Genomic DNA, 6,685 nt, shown 5'->3' on the forward strand with positions numbered 1-6,685 from the left:
TTGTGTGTGTGTGTGTGTGTGTGTGTGTGTGTGTGTGTGTGTGCGCGCGCGCGTGCGCGCGTTCTTTGAGGAACTGGCTCATGCAACTGTGGAGGCTGGCAAGTAGGCTGGCAGGCTGAAGACCCACGGAGGAGTTGATCTTGCAGTTTGAGTCAGAAGGTAGTCTGCTGGCAGAATTTCCTCTTCTTGGGGGGATGTCAGTCTTTTTTCTCTTAAGGCCTCCATGTGATTGGATGAGGCCCACTCACATTATGTAGGCCAATCTGCTTTACTCAAAGTCTACTGATTTAAATGTTAATCTCATCTAAAAAATAAGTTCACAGCAACATTTAAACTAGTGTTTCTGTGGCCTAGACGAGTGGACACATAAAAGTAACCATCGTAGTCATCAACCTAATTTTTTGTAGACATTGGAGCAACAGTCTCCACCAATAATTTCTTCCAATTTCCTTCCAAGTTTCCTTGAAGTAATAAAAAGATGTCAGTGGTGGGACTTACCAATCGAATACATTCTGACTTTACCCATCTCGTTGGGTCCCTTAACTTCTCAGTATGCCTTTCTCCTCAGTCCTTCCACCCCTACTAACCTATTAGGATGGGGTCCTTTGGCTCAATGAAGGGCCACTATTAGGTGCACACCTGAAAGACTTTTTCTCGATTTCACAGAGTTGGATGACCCAGTATATCATCTTACGGTGGCTTCCCTTGACTACCCTCCACTCTTGTGTCCCCAAGTCTCTTACCCTTAGAATTACTATAACTTTCTGACTTATTTTTTTTCAGTTCCCCATATTCTCTGATCGACATCATCTACAGACATGGGGTAAATAAGTAATATAGAAGCCTTACAAGTCAATATTGACACCATTATTCCTCTGCCTAAATTGCCCCAGCATCCCCTAAAACCTTAAGCATTAAAGGGACTACAACCATTGTTGCAGACTTCATAGCTAAGGGCTTACTTATTCCTTGTACTAGTCCCTGCAGCACTCCTACCCTCCAGGTAACAAGTTCAAATGGATGTGGATAACTCTATGTGTAAGACTTAAAGGATGTAAATCACGTAATGTGCATATGTTTCCCAGTGGTCCCCAACCCAAATACTATCCTGGCTTCTCTACCTCCAAATTCAACACAGCAGTAGATCTCTGTGCAACCTTCTCTAGTATTCCCTTATCCTGATTCACACTCTTTTTGCTTTCACGTGGAATAAACAGCAATACCCGTGGACTGTGATGCCTCAAGGCTTCACTGAAGCCCTCTCGTATTTCTCTAAGGTTTTCAACCATAATCTCCAAGCTTTGTAGTTTCCTCATTCTTTTACCTTGATCCAATATATTCACTTGCTCTTATGTTCACCTGGTCGAACCTCTTATCAAGAGGACTCACTTTATCTCTTGGAACATTTGGTTATAAAAGGACGTAAAGTTTCTAAAGATAAATTACTATTTTGTCAGGCTCACATTTGCTATCTATCTATCTATCCCAAGAAGGTAAATTCCTCTCACCAGACCGAGGAATTATAATTTGTTGTATCACCAGACAGACTTATAGCCATTCTATATTTCTCTTGCCCTATTACCAAAAGACAATTTAGACACTGGCTTCCAGAATGGCAGAGCAAGGAACATGGCACACTCTTCCCAAAGAACAACCATTTAACTGGAGACAATTATAAACAAAACAAAAACCAATCATTTAAAGTCTCCGGCAATAGTCCTAAGGAATACAACAAATGGAGAAACATTTATTCGAGAAAATACACTAAATTTAGTTAAGAACAGTGATAGTCTGTGGCTGCACTTGAGCCACAGCCTGCTCCCTCCTTTCCTCCCAGCTATGTTTTATGGAAACTAGTCTGGGCATACTACTCCTGCAGATGTGCCCAAGAAGATGAGGGCTTCCTCTCCCCCCAGCTCCCAGCCTAGGGCTATGGTTTCACCCCAGGATGGGCAGGCCACTGGCATTCCTCATTTCCCCCAACCCTGTGTTGCAGCAGCTCTGTTCCTGATGGGCTTTGCCAAGAGGACTGAGTTCTCTTCCACCACCTACTCATAGGGTAGAAGGATCTAGTCCAGGCGGAGCAAGCTGAGAACACAGGTCCGATCAATCCCACTCAAAATTGTTTGTAGGGTGGAGGCTCCATGCCAGGAGGGTCAAGCCAAGAAGAACAGGGGGTACGACTGCCTCGGTGCCCACTCCTAGAACAGGAGTGTCACTCTGGGGCACTGTCATTCCGGCTCCTGTGCAGAGGTTCTGTGCAAGGAGAGAGGCAGGCCATAAGGACGAAGAACTCTGTGCTCTGCTTAAGAGGACTAACTTTATTTGGAACAGAGCATGGAGAATTCCATGTCTAAGGATGTTGCCAAAAACAATGGAGATCTTGTTGTAGAGCAATTAAGAGAGAACTCACAGCTCCATCACACTAGTAGCAACAAGCGAAATGGCAAAGCAATCAGAAGTTTCACAGAGAGATTAGGCAAAGGAAAGCCAAGAAGACCTGTCTGGGATCATAGCCAAGCCTGGGGTCAGGAAGGCTGTGCTTATATAAGCACGATGTTGCCCCCACTGAGGAGCAATTAGAGTAGACACAGGGAAGCCTTGAAAACGTATACCAGACCTCACACAGATCCATGAACCAAGAGCGCAAGTCTCACTGACCAAATACTGGCTGAATAATCTACTCTGATAAAGGGGCAACTCCTAGAGAACCAAGCTGAAGAGTAAAATCAGGGGATCCCATGGCAGTTAGAAGACTGTGTGCATGCTCAAAGCTGCGTTCTCTTAGGAGTGATTGGAAAGAGAAAATCCAAGCTAACCGTCCCTGACTGAATGTGAGGCAAAAACGTAAACTCTGTGAGCAGCGATAGCAGCCTACAGGCCAAACAAACATCCAATGATAAAGGGTAAAAATCTAACTGGCAAAGGGGGTTGAAACACATCCTTTGACCAATAAGTGGTTTATGCTGACCCAGGGTTGACCCCTATGTAGCCAGGCTAAAAGATAAAAAAACAAACAAACAAAAACTATGAACAGGTGATATCTTAGTGTTGTTTTGATTTACATTTCCCTGATGATTAGTGATGTTGAACATCTTTTCATGTGCCTATTGGCCATCTGTATATCTTCTTTGGAGAAGTGTCTGTTCATTTCCTCTGCCCATTTTTTGATCGGGTTGTTTGTTTTTTTGTTGTTCAGTTGTGTGAGTTCTTTATATATTATGGAGATTAACCCCTTGTCAGATATATGTTTTGCAAATATTTTCTCCCAGCTGGTGGGTGTCCCTCGACTGATGATTGGATCAAGAAGATGTAGTATATATATACAATGGAATACTACTCAGCCATAAAAAAAAGACAAAATCGTCCCATTTGCAACAACATGGATGGGCCTGGAGGGTATTATGTTAAGTGAAATAAGCCAGAAAGAGAAAGACAAACACTGTATGATCTCACTCATATGTGGAATATAAACCAACACATGGACAGAGAAAACTGTATTGTGGTTACCAGGGGCAATGGGGGTAGCGGGTGGGCACAAGGGGTGAAGGGAGACATATATATGGTGATGGACAAACAAAAATGTACAACCCAAAATTTCACAATGTTATAAACTATTAAAACATCAATAAAAAAATAAAAAATAAAAAAAAATATGAACAGGGACATAAGAGGCTGAACACTGTAGGGGAAGTCGACTTCACAAAGTTAGTTCAGCAAAGTCACCAAAAATAAATGACAAATCAACGACAGTCCCAGGGTAGGGGGAGATCAGTATCTGGAATTGATACAATATCTAAATATTTAGATAAAGATTCTAAAATTGACAGTTTTCAACAACAGAAAAAAAAAAAAAAAAAACGATCCATACGATGAAACAGGAAAGTGTGACCCATACACACAGTCAATAGAAACTGTTTTGGAGGGTCCCAGACTTTGGACTTAGCAGAAAAACACTTGAAAGCAGCCATCATAAATATGCTCAAAGAACTAAAGGAAATTATGCATAAAAAATTTTAAAAGTATGATAACAGTATCTCAATGAATAGAGAATAACAATAAAGAGTTCAAAATTATAAAAAGGAACCAAATGGAAATTCTGGATTTGAAAATTACAATAACTGAAATGAAAAATTTCATAAAGGGGCTCAACAGTAGATTGGAGCTGGTAGAAGAATCAGTGAAGTAGAAGATAGATCAATAGAGGTTATGAAATCTGAAGGACAGAGAGAAAAAAGAATGCAGAAAAATGATCAGAGCCTTAAAGAAATGTGAGATAATATGAAACACACCAAAGTACATGTAATGGGAGTACCAGAAGGAAAGCAGAGGGAGAAAGGAGAAGAAAAAATATTTGTGGTAATAATGGTTGAAAATTTCCCAAATCTGATTAAAAAAAAAAAACAAAAAACCTTTCATCTACATATTCAAGAAACTCATGAAGCTCAACGTGGATAAAATGCATGAAGATTCACATCCAGATACATAGTAGCCAAAACGATGAAAGCCAAAGATGAAGAAAAAATCTTGAAAACAGTAAGAGAAAAATGACTCATCACTTGCAAGGTAACCCCAGTAATATTAACAGTGGGCTTCTCAGCAGAAACAATGGCGGCCACGAGGGAGTGGAACAACATATTTAAAATGCTGCAAGTTTAAAAAAAAAATATATCAACCAAAAATCTCATATTCAGCAAAAAGGAAATAAATACATTCCAAGATTTAGGAAAAAAAGAAAAACAGCTTAGAGAATTTGTTGTTAGAAGACCTGCCTCGAAAGAAATACTAAAGTTTTCAGAGTGAAAACAAGTTACACCCGACAGAAATTCGAATCGACATGAAAAAACAAAGCATGTCACTAAAGGTAATTATTATGTTGGTAATTACAGAAGAAAGTTTAATTGCATAGTTCTTTTCCTTTCGTTTCTTAACTAATTTTAAAACCAATTGCATGACACAATATGTAAATAATTGTGTTGCTGGGATCGTAACTTATACAAATGTAATATATTTGGAAATAACAGCACAAAGGAGGCAGGCAGGAACAAAGTTGTATTGGAATAAGGAGGTGACATCATATGGTAATGCAAATTCACTGGAAGAAATGAAGAGAATCAGAGGTGATAAATAAGAACATTAATATAGCAAACTCTGTAAATATATACTTGCACTCCTGTCTTCTTTAAATGATAGAAGATTATATAAGGTAATAATTATAAGTTTTCATTGTTGGGTTTGTGACACATATAGCACTACTGAGTATAACAATAATAGCACACAGAGGGGGTGTAGGAATGGACCTATAAAGGAGTAAAGTTTCTATATTTTACCAGAATTAAGTTAGTATATATCTGAAATAGATTCTGATAAGTTAAGATGTATATTGTAAGCCCTTAGAGCAACCACTAAAAAATGATTCAAAAATATCATAAAAAATTATTAAAAGAATTAAGATGTTACACTAGAAAATATCCACTTAAAACAAAAGAAACTGATAATAAAGGAATAGAGTAACACCCTCCCCCCACGAGACATACAGAAAACAGAAAGCAAAATGGCAGATGTAAATCCAAATCCACGCTCATCAGTGAGTGTGAAGGGATTAAACAATCCAATAAAAAGAAAGAGATTTTTAGGTTGGATAAAGTGTGTCTCTCTACAGGAGAGACACTTTAGATGCAAAGATGCAAAAAGGTGGAAAGTAAAAGGACATAAATAGATATGTCACGCAAAGAGCAATCATAATACACCTGGAGTGGCAATACTAATATTAGACTTTAAAATTAACTTTAAAAAAACGTTGCTAGCGATAAAGAGAGACACTTCATAATGATAAAAGAAACAATCTATTGGAAAGATATAACAATTATAAACATATATGCACTTAAAAAGAGGGCCCAAAATACATGAAGCAAAAACTGTCAGAATTGAAGGGAGAAATAGACAATACAACAATAGTAGTAGGAGATTTCAATACCTCACTTAAAATAATGGATAGAACAACTAAGCAAAAGATTAACAAGCAAATAGAACATTTGAACAACCCTATAAACCAACTTAATCTAACAGACATCTATAGAACACTACCAAACAACAGCAGAATACGCATTCTTTTCAAGTCCACACGGAAGAGTCTCCAACATAGACCGTATTTTAGGCCAAAATCATCGTCAACGACTTTAAAGGGATTGAAATCACACAAAATATGTTCTCCAACCATAACGGGATGAGATTAGAAATCAATAACAGAAGGAAAATTGGGAGAATCACAAATATGTGGAAATTAAACAACATACTCTGAAATAACCAAGAGGTCAAAGAAGAAATAACAGGAAAAATAGAAAATACCTTGACAGGAATGAAAATGAAAACAAACATTCCAAAATTTAAGGGATACAAATAAAGCAGTCTTCAGAGAGAAATTTATAGCTGTAAATACCAATATTAAGAAAGAAAAATAGGTCTCAAATAACTAACCTAATTTTCACCTTAAGGAACTAGAAAAAGAAGAGCACACTAAATCTAAAGCAAGCAGATGGAATGAAATAATAAAGACTCTAATGGAAATAAATGGAATAGAGAATAGAAAACACAATAGAGAAAATTAGTGAAACCAAAAGTTTCTTCTTTGAAAAAAAAAAATCAACAGAAAATTGACAAGCTTTTGGCTAGACTGACCAAGCAA

Source organism: Diceros bicornis, chromosome X (assembly GCF_020826845.1).
Source record: "Diceros bicornis minor isolate mBicDic1 chromosome X, mDicBic1.mat.cur, whole genome shotgun sequence".
Taxonomy (NCBI): Eukaryota; Metazoa; Chordata; class Mammalia; order Perissodactyla; family Rhinocerotidae; genus Diceros; species Diceros bicornis.